The 16647-nt window shown below is 34.6% G+C and overlaps 1 protein-coding gene across 22 annotated transcripts in view; it reads left to right on the forward strand.

The window, feature by feature from the left end:
* NRXN1 (neurexin 1) overlaps positions 1-16647 on the forward strand; it is a 1126307-nt gene that overhangs the window by 32789 nt on the left and 1076871 nt on the right. The gene's annotated exons all lie outside the window — the stretch shown is intronic.

The following is a 16647-nucleotide window of genomic DNA, read 5'->3' on the forward strand; positions in this document are numbered from 1 at the left end:
ACACGGTGAAATCCCGTCTCTACTAAAAAATAGAAAAAAACTAGCTGGGCGAGGTGGCGGGCGCCTGTAGTCCCAGCTACTCGGGAGGCTGAGGCAGGAGAATGGCGTAAACCCGGGAGGCGGAGCTTGCAGTGAGCCGAGATCCGGCCACTGCACTCCAGCCTGGGCGAGAGACCCTGTCTCAAAAAAAAAAAAAAAAAAAAAAAGATATTAAAAAAAAAATACTAGTTAGGGACAGGCATGCTGGAGAAATGCTTAATCATCTTCAGGTAAAAGCACTTGGAAGTATACTATGTTACAAAAACTAAGCCAGTCTTTAACAAGATATGAAGTATCTTAGTTTTAGTTTTAATTTTACACAAAGACCTTGCTATAATTGGCAGTTCAAACACAATTTTGTATCCACTTGTTGAATACTTAATGTATTTCAACAACTGTGTCTAACATTGGGCTAACTGAATCTCATTCATCCATTTCTATATTAATTTTTAAAAATATTTATCAAGTTTATACTGTACTCTATGTGCAAAACAAGGATTTGAAAGGATTCACATTATTGTGGTGGGTGTATGTATTGTACCAAAATTTATAAAATACTTTGAAATATCAATAATTTACTGACAAGAGATTAAAATGTTTCTGTTAACTGTAGATTTATATTCTTATCCTAACATTAATAGTTTTTTAATGGAACACTGACATATGTGTCATATTCTAAACACTCTGCATGCATACCTTCATGAAATCATATGCTTAATAGGATTTCTGTATGTTGTATCCAGCCAGAGTTCCTTTTTGAAAACCTAATAGAATCAGATAGGATAAGGGATGAGTGTGATCCATTATCTTTGAAATATTAAAACGATATGATTTGCAAATATACAAATGCAAATCATTTTGGCACTTCCATTAATGTAAAAGGCAGTTTGAATGTGAAAGACTTTCCTTGGGTGCTACACAAGAAATGACTTCTGTATTTCAATATCCTATATGCAGTGACATTGTACTTAGTATAGGAGGTTTTAATTGTGGACACGGTTGCAAAATATGTGATATTACTATATTCTGTATGCATGTGTTTTGGTGAGTAATTTTTTTTTTAACATACCAGTACTGTCTCTGATAAACATATTGAAGTTTTGGATTTGTATAGCTGAGTTAAAATGTCAGTACTGTATTGTAGTTAGTGGCTGGGATTGGAAGATATGAAGTAACACAAAACTTGTCAGAAAACCTGGAAGGACTCTGGTGTAAACAGTCATTGGCGTGTCATCACCTGGCTACTGTTGACATTGACCCTATTTCTATTTCCTGGACTAAATTTGGCTTCTCTGGAGAGTACATTTCCTCTGGTCCTCCCTTTTTATTTCTTCTTATCTAAAAATTCAGAACTCATCATGGCACTTCAGAATATAAATACCTACCAGTGTGTAATCAATCTACATTATATTTAAGGAAGTGTGTTTATTATGTGTTGGCCTTCAGAAGCATTGCTCATATTGTTCCAAATTAAATTGTCTGAATAAAAATGTGGCTGATGTGATGGCTCACTCTTGTAATCCCAGCATTTTGGGAAGTGGAGATGGGAGGATTGCTAAAGGCCCAGAGTTCCAGACCAGCTGGGCAACATAGCAAAAACCATCTCCAGAGAATTTTGTTTTTTCAATTACCCGGGTGTAGTAGTGTGCACCTGTAGTCATAGCTAATCAGGAAACTGAGGCAGGAGGATGGCTTGAGCCCAGGAATTTGAGATTACCGTGCTCTATGATCATGCCACTGTGCTTCAGTGTGGGGGATAGAGTGAGAGCCTGTCTATAAAATAAATACAAATGAAATAAAATAAAATGTTTTCCCTTCAAATATTTAAAACTTGGAGCTATTTCCTTTGGAAAATTTTGGTCAAAATTTTTTTAAAAACCTGCATATTTAAAGAAATTGTGATTAATTTCTATGCAGAGTATCTTTTTTTGTTTTTGTTTGTTTTCAAATATGGTCTTACTCTGTTGCCCAGACTGGAGTGCAATGGCAGCTGGGACTACAGGTGCATACCACCACATTTGGCTAATTTTTCTATTTTTTTCTGGAGATGGGGTTTTGCCATGTTGCCCAGGCTGCTCTCAAACTCCTGGGCTCAAGTGGAGCAAAGCTTCTGAAGGCCAACACATAATAAACACACTTCTTTAAATATAATGTGGATTGATTACACACTGGTAGCCCCCAGCTCGGTCTCCCAAAGTGCTGGGATTACAGGCATGAGCCACTGTGCCTGGACCCAAACTTAATCATTCAATTCCAGTGCCTTCTTGCAGTTTTTTAATCTCCAGGATCCATTGGAAAAAAAAAAAAAAAGTAAAAATTGTCATTGACTCATTTTTCTCCTTACGTGAAACCTATGGTGTCAAATAATAACAAAGAGGGATTCCACCACTGTGTGAGCCCACTTGTGTGGGCTGTGGAATGATTACTTCCCCCTCATGAGTTTGATGAAACCTAGGCCTTGTGAAGAATCCTAATATAAAGGGAATTGGTGAAAGATGGTTTTGAACTTTCCATCTTCTGTAATAGTAGAAGATGATATAGAAGGAGGTTAGAGTGGCTGTTGACTGAGTCCTAGCTCAGCCAATTTTCTAGTTTTCTGCATTTGAATAAATCTAACCTACTTATCTCCCCCATTTATGTAATAAAGAGGTTGCCTTGGAGGAAGTCTAAGCTTTTCTTCTTGTAGCTGTAGAATCCTGAAGCTATTGACTTGGTGAAGGGCAGAAGCCAGGTACGTGCAGTTCTGGGATGTCAACTCAAGATTTCTGGGTTTCATTCCAGGGCTCCTTTCTATTATCACTGCTGTCTTTGGCACTAATTGAATATGTGAGAAATAAATATGTAGTTCTGTGGAAATATAAATACATACATATAAAAGTTAAGCTGGTTTAAACTGGCCTTGTGCTTACTCTAAATGATAAAGCTTATTTGACAAGGGAAGTTAAACCCATCATTTCTTACCTTACCCCAGCACCAGTTTCTATCTCAGCTATTCCTAGAAGCAGATATGAGATGATAATCTCATTCAAGTGAATATACTTTAAGCACAATACATACATGCTTGTGGCATTGTGCCTTAAAAATATGGATGAAAATAATTACCACCTCCCTTCTGACTTCCCAAACCCAGCAGACTGCCCATTTAACATCTTTTGAGAGATTCTGAGATTGATTTATTTACTGTCTTAATTTTAGTCATGGGAGCTCAGTATTTTCCAGCATATCTCCTTGTAGAACTTGTTCACTATTCATTATCAAAGTCATATATATTCCACATAGGCAAGAATTTTCCCCTCTGTAGTATCCTCATATACCAATATTTGGAATTTGAAAATGGTAACCTATATAAATACTTAGCCACTAAAATCATCTGAACATTTTACAAAGCTAAAAGTTGTTACCTTTAAGATCCCTCCCTGCCCTACGAGAGTACACCAGAAAGACAGCTGGAGATTAAAGCATGCAGGGATTTAAAGCAGTGGAGGCCTTTGCTTAGTGACACAAGAATTATTGCTGTGAATCTCTGAGCTGCCTTGTTCCATATGAAGCCAAGACTTGTCTGCAGTTGCATTTATCTTTGACTGAAAGATAAACTACTAGATGGAATGCTATTTTATTTACAGTTCATTGACACCTTCCAAGATTGTCCCATCTTCAAATCCAGTACCCTGAGGTCTACGACCCTCGGAGCACTTCTTTTTTTTTTTTTTTTTTTTGACAGTCTTGCTCTGTCTCCCAGACTGAAATACAGTGGCACACTCTTGGCTCACTGCAACCTCTGCCTCCCAGGTTCATGCGATTTTCCTGCCTCAGGCTCCACAGTAGTTGGGACTACAGGTGTGCACCACCACACCTGGATAATTTTTTGTATTTGTAGTGGAGATGTATTTGTATTGTTGGGTAGGCTGGTCTCAAACTCCTGACCTAGGTGATCTGCCCACCTCAGCCTCACAAAGTGCTGGGATTACAGGCATGAGCCACCACGTTTGACCCTCTGAGCTCCTATCTCTTCTCTGCCACTAATTTGTGGTTTGACCTTGGGTCGTCCAAACTACTCTCTGTGTCTCAGTGTCCTCATCTGGAGAACTATAAGGTGTAACTTAATGACCTCTAATATCCTTTTCAGCTTGGCAGTTCATTATGTCTCAGTTTAGGCCCCTTCTCAGCCCCTAAAGCAATGCAGTTCTCTCTCAAATTAATAATAAGCAACATATTGGTTGATAATTTAGGCCTCAGTGTAAATACATTAATATGTATTTCTTTTCTAAAATGATCTTTTATATTCAGTGGTATTACCCTACATTTCTCTTAAACTGAGAACAGACACTTTAAGCTTCAGTGATTTTAATATTTAAAACTGAAAATCATGTTGAGAATGAATTTTGAAGAAAATAATTTTTTGAAAAAATAGTGTAATTGCATCACAGTTTGTGTTTACTAAGTAAGGTTCAGGTTATTTTGTATCCTGTGCTTGCTGTACCTTTCAGGAAGTTAATTTTGCAGTTGTTGTTCTTATATATAATTTAAAATCCTATTTTGAATTTATGCTTTTTAAAAGCTCAGATATGTGTATTACATGTGTAATTTATATTATCTAGAACTTTCGTAATTATCTGTTAGTATTTATTGAACATTTTCTGGATGCATTACACAGAACTAATGCATTCTTTGCTAGTGAACTGAATTTAAATTAGAAATTCTCCTTATGGAAGAGGAAGTTTAAAAATCAATTCTCTGAATATGATGAGGTTTTCTGTAGGCTAGATATAAGCCTAGATTCTTGGCATACACATTCTGTTCTGCCTCTCTGGTTATGTTCTTCTCTTGTGAAAAGAAAAGTCTTGATAATATAGGGACTTCTGCAAACCCGAATGCTTTTGATTAGGTGATTAAGTATAATTGGAAGACTTGAGGATAAGTTATCTCCCTATTTAAGTCTATATTTTTTCTTTTAATAAGTGTATTCCTTGAAAAAGGCAAGGTGAAATATAATGGAAATTTAACTTTGATGGAGGTTATTAAATTTAGAGAGAGAGAGAGTGTGTGTGTGTGAGATTGTTTATTAGTGAAACTTAGTACTTAATTGTACAGACTCTTAGGATCAGACCACTTGGGATCAACTCTACAAGAGTGATTGGATTATTTAACTTCTCTAGGGCTCAGTATTCTCATCTGTGAATAGAGACAGTGACAATCCCTATCTTGAAAGAATGTGGTGAATGATAAATATGGAAGGTTTAGAACCATGTCTGACACAGAGAACATGGTAAACAAAATCTAAAATCTTAGGTGTTTTTGGTGTGTATTTTGGGAATGGAAGTGAGTGTTCTGGAAAATTGAATTGGAATAGTTAATACAGGAAAATAGAAAGTAGTTGAAGGTTAAAATACATGCCGGTTAAAGAACATACATTTGCAAAGTGCTCAGGGTTCCCCTTTTCAGCACAGTCATCAGCCTTTCCTCTTACCAAGGAATAGTTTGGATAAAGAACAGAGAAAGGATGTTCTGCATATAATTTTTGTAGTGAAGAATCCTTTGTAAATAGTGTGTGGAGAAGCTTTCTGTGGATAGCAAGATGGTCTGCTATATGGATTATATTTATTATATGGAATCTAAAATTTTACTAGAATTCCACTTACATGGCATTTTACCAGAAATGAAAAATATTTTAGCATGAGCTGTTGCTGTCCTGGCAACTTTTAAAGTGGGGCTGACAAAGAATTTGGATGATATTCTGAGAATTAAAAAGAATCATAGCAAGTTGGAGAATTACACCCTAATAAATTGAATAAAGGTAGATTGCAACCAAGTTTCAGTCAGTGATTAAAGAAGGGAAAGGGTGAATGGCTGAGTTAATAGAAACATAAAAGAAAATTATCTAAGAATCAAAGGCAACCTAAAACAGAAGATAAATAAAAAAGTCCTATAATTTTCAGATTATGAAAATTCTTTGGGGCAGTATGGTGCACTGAGACGAGCCCTAGGCTAACTATATAAATGTGCATACTTTGAAGTAATGAAATTACTTCGGCTTCCATTCTCATTTAGTAAAATGAAAGACTTAGATTGTCCTCTATTAATGGTATCTTCCAATATAAATATTCAGTGATTACTTTCTCTCATAGACAATATATAATTGTTTTCTCCTATAACAATGATTTACCTTTCTCTCATGTAATAGAACTTATTCCTAATACATGTATGCTTCGAATAATTCCGTGTTGATATTTTTTTATTCTACTCTTTGTATGTCCTTGTATTTAAATTTCTTGCGTATGTTATTTCACAAGTCACTAGAGATGGCTTAGTTCATCTCTTTTGGTGATTAAAAAAATTTAGTCATTCTGCAAATTTATGCACTTAGTAAAATCTGCTTTATATTGCTGTATCTATAGACTTGTCAGTAACTTCCAAAGATATAATTGCATTGAACATCGTATGTTATATTAACCCATCAGTCTCTACCAAAAATCCATCCTTTTTATTATTGTCTGCATAAACTATTCTCTCCCCATGTATCACTAAAGAAACATGAATCGTTTCCAGGCCATGTGAAAAAAAAGAGTGACAGTGAGAAAACAAATGGAGTTGCTCCTAGATGAGTACACCAAACACAAAAGGAATTGGAGAGGCAAAGTATATTGAATTTCTTTCTCATTAAACCAGCTTCCTGATTTTCATTATACCTTCTTAATCCTCAAGAGGCCCTCCCTGGTTTCTTTCAGGTCCTGCCAACAGCTTATTCTCATAATAGGTAGTGTTCTGTCTACAAAGAACTGTGCTTTTTATAAGCACTAAACCTATTTTGGAGCCCTCAAATTCACTGATCTAGCAGCTGATAATTTCTATTATATGCCTACTGTGTGCTAATGATGAGGGTGTTAGCCTTTCAAAGTTCTGTCTTGCATAATCAAATAAAAGGTTTGAGGGTAGAATATTTACATTCAAATATTTTCTGCTGTTTGCTACCTGTATGACCTTGGACAAGGTTATTTAACTTCTATAATCCTGAGTTTGTCTTCTATAAAAATGTGGCTAATACTTGTATCTACTAGTTAAAGGAATAAAAGAGACCACATGCAAAATTTGCACTAAATAAACTCATATTATTGCTAGTTATGTTAGCTAGTTAGAACTGACTAGCTTTTGGAGGAGACCTTTATGAATAGAAAACAGCCAGGTTTATTCTTCTCTCTCTCTTTCTGTCTCAATTTATTTCGTGGCAGATTGGATGGAAACTGGGTGGCTTCTGAAGTTTTATCTTATCCTCTCTCGGATTGAGTCTTAGGCTTTTAGACCTAAAGATTCGTATTTACACATTCTTGATCCAGACCTTTCTTTTATAGCTCTGTGATAAAAATAGATAAAATGCTTAGAAAATAATGGTGGAAATTCCAGAGCAGTCGCCACATGGGGAAGCATTTCTAATGGAATCCTTTATTGAAACTGAAGTTATGAGAATGGAGTTAACAATAAAAAGCTTGTATTGCATCGTTGCCTTTTAATAGCTTGTATTGTAAAAGCTGTTTTTTATCTCAGAAGAATGTGATCCTTGAATCACATTCCCAAGATATTAGATAATCTGTTTTCTGGAAATTTAGTACATGATGTCAAACTATTTTCTGGTCCTATTTTCCACATTTTTATCCTTCAAGTGCAAAGACCTCATTGAAAAGTGCAAAGTATGCTTACAATGAGGATAGATGGGTGAATGACAACTATAGAGACTAGTCAAAGCACTAGTATAGGAGTGAAAATATTTGGAAAGGCAACCTGAGCTGTTGAGCATTTATTCAGAAGCTATTGCAGTAGGACTATAGTTGAGTAGATTATCAGGATTATATATTAGAAAGCTGGCTGGCTTCTTGTTAAAAACCAGCTCTTCATCATCACAAGCATCCATTTTGATGAGGTACTACCGCAGCTAGACCTTTCTTTTCCACCTTAGGTGTAATTTATTTAGGAGGTCACCTTTGCAGAAAAATGGGGGGAGGGAAGACCACAAAGAATATCACATCCACCTTATTTTTTAAAAATGTGGATATTTTAGGTGTGTCTTATTTGATTATAACATTCAGTAGATGTGTGAGCTAAGAACTGCTTTCTCCATTTCAAAATAGACAAATGAAACACAAAAAAGCTTAACAGCTTATTCAGTACTACAAACTACCTGCCATTTTTTTGAGGGGAAAAGCTAAGTCTGTCTCATTTGCTACTATATTCCTAGTTCCTAGCATGGCACACAGAGCAGACGCTGAAGGAGTTATTTGCTGTATGAATGAATGAATGAATACGTTAAAGAAAGAGTAAATAAACAAATGAATAGTGTCAGATCCAGAACATAGACCCAAGTCTATTGGATGCCTCCAAAGTGCTTGTTTTCCTTTTATTCTTTGCTCCATCTGTTATTACTTATCCCAGAGAGGAACGCTAAGATTTGAGAAATGGCGAGGTTTCCACCTGGGAAAGCTTTTTTAGTACAGCACTATGACACTATGACACTTCAGGACCTTGGCCACCATGTGAGCCATGAATCTGGGAAACAGCTGGTGGGAGAAAGGGAAACTCAGCAGGACATTGTCTTGTTGAGTTGGGAGAGCAAAAATCACACTCCTGTTTAGTAGGACTCAAGGATGGATATAGGCCCAAACCCAAACTGGAAAAGTATTAAGAATGGAGAGAAGAGAGAAGAGAAACTAAAGTCTATGTCTACACCTGATGACAGAACCAAAAACTGTGTCACTAAGATTCCACACTGTACTCTTGAGAGCAACACATTTATGGGTTTCTTCCCTAGAGAATAAGCTATGTGGCAAAGAAATTTAAAAGAGCATTTGAACTGTTAACTATGCATAGTCTTCTTTTTTGGAAAGTATATCAGTAAAGTGTAATGAGCTAAAAGCTTTGAAAATCATATGACCATAATTTTTCATTGACATTTATAAAGGTAAAAATAATGTGAAGTAGTAATTTAAATAAGTTTTTAACCTTCTTAAAAAATAATTTTTTAGCACTGGACTTCAAAGGTGCATTTGAGAAATAAAAGGAAATCTCAAGTGGTAAAAGAAAATATTTGCAAATTTATATTGAATAATACATTTGTATCCTAAAGGCATAAACACCCTTACAACTCAGCAATAAGAAGATAAAGAACACAATGTAAAAATGATCAAAATATTTTAGCGGACAGTTCCCTACAGAAGGTATTTGGAAGGCAAAAGATGCTCAACATCGTTAGTCATTAGTAAACATAAATTAAAGTCACAATGAGCTACCACAACACCTTTTTTAGAATGCCTAATTTTTTTTTTAAAATGACAATATCAAGTACTGGCAAATATGTAGAGCAAGCAACTAAAACTCTCATGCATTGCCGTTGGGAATGAGAAATGATAAAGTTGTTTTGGGAAAACCATTTGACAGTTTCTGATAAAGTCTAACATCCTACCAAGCAATGCTACTCCTACATATTAGCAAAGACAAGTGGAAACATAAGTCCCCTTCTCTGCATCCACATCAGAAAGCAAAAGCTGTACTTAATGTTTAGAGTGGTTTTATTTACAATTGCTAAATTTTAGAAACCACCCAAATTCCCATCAGTTGCTTAATGGATAGACGGACTGGGGTATATCCATGCAATTTATGTATTCAACAGTAAAAATAACAAAATACGAATACAGGCAACAACATGGATGAATCTCACATGCTTTTCGCTAAGGGAAAGAAGCCAACTCAGAAGTCTACATGCTATATCATTCTATTATTATGATATTCTGGAGGACACAAAACTAAAGGGGCAGAAAACAATTGCTGGTTGCTAAATGCCTGGGGTGTTAGGGTAAGGGTGAGCAGAGTTGGAAATTATTTATACCTTGATTGTATTGGTGGTTACCTGACTGTGTTTGTCAGGATTCATATAACTACCCACTTATAAGGGTAATTTTTTGCTGTATGTAAATTATATCTCATAAATAACTTTAGCAATTGTACTCTCAAATATTGAGTGTAGTCATAGTAATGAGATGAACATATATATTTCATTCTTATGTAAGAACAAAATCTGCTTATTTTACTATCAGTAAATTCTTAGAGACATTAAAACAAAACCTTCATAAATTTCAAAATATTCTGCTACTACATTGTTTATTTCTCACTGGTTATCCCTCCAATTGGGATAAATTGGCCAATTTATAGTATCTAAAAATAGTGAATCAAAGAAAAAGAAGAATGTCTCTCAGGACCCAAGTTCCTGGATTTTTTTTAAAAAAGAAAAATAGGGGAAAATATGGGGGAAAAGGTGGGAAAGGCAGAAAATAAATAAATTGAAGGACAAGGAGAGCAGAAGGTGTCATAAAGCAGAGGTAAAGGCAGGAGTCCCTGATCTCACTTGATCCTCCCAACAACATAGTAGAGTAGATACTGTTGTTACTCCTATTTTGCAGAAAGGAAAACTGAAGTTTTAGGCAGGGTGCATAATTTAGGCACCCTTATATGCTAATAAACGGGGGAAAAACTGACGCTTAGGTACAGCAGCTGCTAATGCCTGTGTTCTCTGCATGGAGCATTAGGATAAAATACTCTGCTATGTCAATGAGTTATCTCAGTTGTTTTATCTCAGTTGTTTTATCTCAGTTATCTTAAAGAATTATATCTCAGTACAAGGCATGGTTGCATTGACTTAGATACCATAAGGGTAATAAGAATTTAAACAGGAGAGGGGATTTAGAGCTGTTAACCTCTTCCTTGTTTGGTCTAGGGCTAGTCCACCTTGACAGTAATTTCCGGATGGATCATCTCCTTGGTGAGAACCTTTTGACAGTGTTCTTGTTTGATTTTCCAAACAAAATTGGTATTCTTATTTGTCCAAACAAAACTGTCTAGTTTGTCATAGTAGTAAAAGCCATGAAGCCATACTGTTCACTTAATTACAAGTCCCTTTTTGGGGAAAAAATAGATGTAAATGGTTTGCATCAAAAGTCTGTATTATTTCAAGGTGAGTACTTTACCAGATGAGTTAAGAAATGGTGACTAAGACCATAAAAAGAGAATGATCTGGTTTATGCAACAGAAATAGTCACTGATTTTGCAGGCTAAACTGCAAGGAGCACAAACAATACTCATGTGGTAAATTAGGCCTGACTTATTTTGTCAGCTGAATATTGGAGTTATCACGGACCCTTATGGAAGAATCTGTATCTTATTAAAGCACTGTTGCATCAGAACTATCCCAGTTCCCTGAATAGACCTGAGTAGCATGTGAACATTTCAATAGCAGCTATCTGGATTTAGACTTAATGGATTTTCTGAATTGAATAGAATGTAGTGAACTTGGCCTGAAAAATTAATCCATTTTGATTTTTTCCCAGATACTTGCTGAGGATCATTGGAATAACATCCAAAAAAGTAATTCTGTGTTTTGTAGTGTTCCTTCTCTACAGCTGCCACAAACTGGACAGGGGCCAACTGGGGTTAATGGTCTCTGGTGTGAATAGCTCTACTTAGCTATCCATTAATCTCCAAAGGAATGTCCAGATTCCAAGTTATTATTGATTCATAGATAAGCTCTTTCAACCTAACAGGCAGTATATGTTCCAAAATAACACAGAACATATGCATCCTTTATTAGAAGCTGCCTTAAGTGTATTTATACAAAGTGAATGTAGAGTGGGAGGGTATTATACTTCAGTGGTCATGAAGACCTGATTTGAGGACTTTTTCTTGGTAAGATTCTTATTTCCTAAATAAACTTTAGACATTCACAGATGTAATAACCCATTTATTATTTTGTTCTAAGTTTGTAACAGGATCTTCTGGGAGTATTAATTGTTCAAAATATGTCACCACAAATTCCAATTCCAGAATGTGGGAAAAAGAGCATACATTTCCCAAGTCTCATGTTAACCTGACCTGACTCCATGTAATAGCAGAGTGAATATTTGGAAGAAGAAAATGAGAACCATGACTTCAACATCATCCAGATTTGTGGGGTGCAATCTTTATTTTATTGTTAATACTTTTTAATTTTATATTGAATTATTGTACTAACTTAAATAGAAAATCTTTAAAATTGGATAGTAACTTGTTTATTTACTAATAGTCAACATATGAAGAACTATTAAAACCTTAAATTAAGATAAATAAAGTGAATGTTAAGAGTGACAGTGAAAAAAATGACAATTTTTATTTTTTTAAAGTTTTATTCTCTTGTATAATCTGTGTGACTGAATGCTTTTAGTTGCAGAAGTCACATAAGTGCATTTTTATTGTAGAAGATTAATAGCATATAGAAATGTATTCTGAAATGGAAAAGAGCCCTCCATTCCTACTGCTTTCTCATTATCCTCTACAAAGTAAAGCACTATTAAGATTTCAGGGTGCTGTTTTTCAATTTTACTTTCTGTACATTTGTGCATATATACATATATCTAGGTTAATTGCATTTGTTTTAAACAAATAGAATTATCTAATAAGCATTTTTTTCTGTGGGTTGCTTTCTTCCATTCTTATGTTTCGGAAATCTGATAGCACTATCTTGATTTTTTGGGAAAAACTCCGAATATTGGCAATTATATTTATAAAAAAGTTTATATGCTAATAAGAAGTTTAAAAAAAGACCTAGATATTCTTACAGATATGTAGTTTGCATAAGGGCAAAATGGATATATGAGTGGAAGGAGAAATGGAAAATATAAATGAAAAACTTTAAAAAATTTATTAGATATTTTTCTCACTATGTTAATGTTTAGTATTCACAATGTAACAACACATTAAATATTCATTATTCTCAGAAAATATCTGCACAGTATTTTCTAGCATAGAACATGATGTATTTACTGATTCCTTGTTGGTAAATATTTAGGTTGTTTCAATGTTTTTACTATAAAAAATAATGTTGCAGTGGACATTCTGTATATGTTTGTCCATATTTAACTCACACATGGATACATTTATTCATCTGTGAATATTTTTTATTTATAATAATGAAATTCCCAAGAGTAAACTACTGCCAATTTACTTTAGAAAGACTCTCCTAATATACATTTGCATTACCAGTATATAAAGCGTCTGTTTTAATTCTCACCACCACGACTTAATATTGTCATGTTTTGCTTGCTCCAGTCTCATGGAGAGGGAAGTATGTTGCTGTTTTAATTTCCATTATGGAAATTAAAGTTAACTCTACATTAAGTTAGCTCTATATTAACTCTATTAATACAGAGTTACTGGGGAGCTGGGAAGTCATTAAATATATTTATTGGTCACTTTTGCTCTTTTTCTCTGTATTTTCTCTCTAGTGTTTTTCTGTTTATATCCTTGCTCATTTTTTCTTTGAGAGTTGTATAATCTTTTTATATGATCTAGCTATTGACATTTTGTAAGTCATATATGGGACAAATATGTTTATCAGCCATTATATAGACTGTTTAAACATTTTTGTCTTTCTTCCTTTTAAAGTTTTGTTTTCATTTCTTTTTTAAATATGGATAAATATATCAATCTTTTCCTTTATGCCTTTGGACTGTATTTCTTGCTTGTCACAGCCTCCAATATCTCAATTCTCCTATATTTTCAATGAACATTTTTGATTTGTTTATCTTTTTATGTGACTATTTCTCATTCTCCATTATCTTCTTCCTTGGGTCAGTTTTTCCTTATTATTTTAGCACATTTCAGTTCATTGTTTCAGAGTGTTTTCACTGATATTAATATTTCTGAATTGTAGATCTTAAAACATTGTATTTTTCATTCTGCTTGATGTTGTATTGCTTGAGTAAAACTTTCTAGATTGAAAATTATCTGCTTGAAGCCATCTCTGCATACTCTTCTGTTAGCCAATGTTGAAGATAAGCCTGATGCCAGTATGGTTTTTCTTCTAGTATAGTAATTTTTAATCCCCTCTCTCAATAAGTTTTTTGGATTTTCAGCAGAAAGTTTCAAATTGTTTCACTTCTTGAGGTATTTTGTTAATTCTTCCAACTGTTCTAAAATTTTACTGAGCAATCTAAATCTGAGCCCTTTTCTATTCAGAGTTATCAGCATTTGTTAAATCTCTAAACGAAACATGTGCCATCAGATTGGAGAATTTTATTTCGTCTTATTTATTTTGTTATTTATTTATTTATTTTGTCTGCTCTACCTGAAAATTCAATTGAATGAATTTGACAATTTCGTGAACTGACCTCCACGTTTCTTAAATTTTTCTCCATTCACACTTTTTATCTCTTCAGTCTTTTATTGCTTCCCGTGAGTAATTCTCAGCTTTATCTTCCAGTTTACTCATTTGAGTTATAGCTGTATCTAGTCTATTAATATAGTGTTTTCATTTAAAAAGTCATTAAATTATTTTCCAATAGCTCCAGTTTTTTTTCTTTTCAATGAGAGGACGTCATATTTGATTTCTTCAAATTTATACTTATATTTTTTTCCTATATTTATTTTTAAATCTTCTGCTTTTTCCAGTGTAAAATCTTTTAGTTGAAATTGGTCTAGCTCTTCTAAAGTGGTGATCCTTTTAAATGTACAGTAATCATTAGTTTTTTGCTTAACCTTGTTTGAGAATACCTATCATGGATGTTGATGTTTATTATTATACTGCCAAACCTACAGCATTTTTGTCCATGTGAATTTTAGTCTGTGGTAATCTGTGGATTTACTTCACACAGTTTTTTCCCTGTATGTTTTTAATAATGTCCTCAAAATCTGTCATTTGTTTTCTAGCACTCTTCTGGATCTTTTAAAAGTATATTTTCTGTCCTTTCGTGGAATTGGAGCAGAAAGGAAAACTGACAAATGGTGATTTAACTCACAGTGTTATGTAACTGAAAGAGTTCTAGATCTGTAAAGTATTTGCAGATATATATATATATATATATGATCTAAATAAAATTTGGGGTAAATACAGACTAATTACTCTTTAAGTGGTTTCTCTATTCACATTCCCTTTGTCACTGAGTTGATTTGTTAACATCCATTAAAGAAGCCTCTTTCTGCATAACTACATTTTGGACACAAAAGGGCACAGCTCTGGTGCCTTTATCCATATTAAAGATACAGGCCAATATACTTTTCACTTTTGTTTTATTTTATTTATTTATTTATTTATTTATTGAGACGGAGTCTCGCTGTCTCCCAGGCTGGAGTGCAGTGGCCGGATCTCAGCTCACTGCAAGCTCCGCCTCCCGGGTTCACGCCATTCTCCTGCCTCCACCTCCCGAGTAGCTGGGACTACAGGCGCCCACCATGGCGCCCGGCTAATTTTTTGTATTTTTAGTAGAGATGGGGTTTCACTGTGTTAGCCAGGATAGTCTCGATCTCATGACCTCGTGATCCACCCACCTCGGCCTCCCAAGGTGTTGGGATTACAGGCGTGAGCCACCGTGCCCGGCCACTTTTTACTTTTAATATAGACTGTTTGGTTCAGATTTGGTGAAAAAGAAGACACATTTTAAGTATTTTGGAAATATCCCTTTCTATCCCAGTTATAACCTTCAGCCTATGTGACTCAGGAAGAAAAGTCAAAATTGTTTCTTTGTATAGTTCCCTTCTCTGAAAATCTAATACTCTGTATATAGTAGGCACATATATTAGACAAAGGGTATGCACTGTAAAATGGAGATTGGCAAACTTTTTCGGCAATGGGTCACATAAATATTTTAGGCTTTGCTGACCACACACACTCTTTGTTATATCTTCTTCTTTTTTTATTTATTAAAAAGGAAAAACCTTTTTTTTAATTCTTAGCTAGAGAGTCATACAAAACAGGACTGGGCAGGCTAATATAGAGGATACTCTTCTGTGTTTCCAGCAAGCTTCTCTGCATTAGGGATCTTACCAGATTTCTATATTAGTTAACCAACCTTGATAGTAGGACCTTTGGATGTGGTAAAGACTGAGACAATTATTCAATAAAACTTTACTTAAACACGAGCAATAATAGTGATGTAGTTTTCTGTATACATATCATTGAATTCAAACATTGTATGTTTTTCAAACATCCTAAGAAAGTTATATTATAAAACCTTTATTTATTTCCGCCTGTCAGTAGTCTGTACAGGCTGATTATCTTTGCCCATTTTATAATGTAAATGATTTATTATTAATTCCAGTTTTTAAAATAAATATTCTGATTTTCTTTATAGTTTTCTTTTCATTCCTAATCTTCAGAGTTGTCATTTTGGAAATAATTTCTTTAAAAAATGCTTTGAGGTTGAGCACGGTAGCTCATGCCTGTAATCCCAGCAATTTGGGAGGCTGAGGTGGGTGGATCACCTGAGGTCAGGAGTTTGAGATGAGCCTGGCCAACATGGTGAAACCCCATCTCTACTGAAAAAAAAAAAAAAAAAAAAAAATTAGCCAGGCGTGTTGGTGAGCGCCTGTACTCCTAGCTACTTGGGAGGCTGAGAAGGGAGGATTGCTTGAACCCAGGAGGTGGAGGTTGCAGGGAGTCAAGGTCGTGCTACTGCACTGCAGCCTGGGCAACCAAGTAAGACTCCGTCTCAAAAAAATAGATTAATTAAAAAGTAAAAATAAAAAATGCTTCAAATGTTTGTTCTAGCTCTTTGCCAGCAAATATTTGTTAGTAACTAATGTCTATCCACTGTACTAGGT

This window comes from Macaca mulatta, chromosome 13 (assembly GCF_049350105.2).
Source record: "Macaca mulatta isolate MMU2019108-1 chromosome 13, T2T-MMU8v2.0, whole genome shotgun sequence".
In the NCBI taxonomy this organism is placed as follows: Eukaryota; Metazoa; Chordata; class Mammalia; order Primates; family Cercopithecidae; genus Macaca; species Macaca mulatta.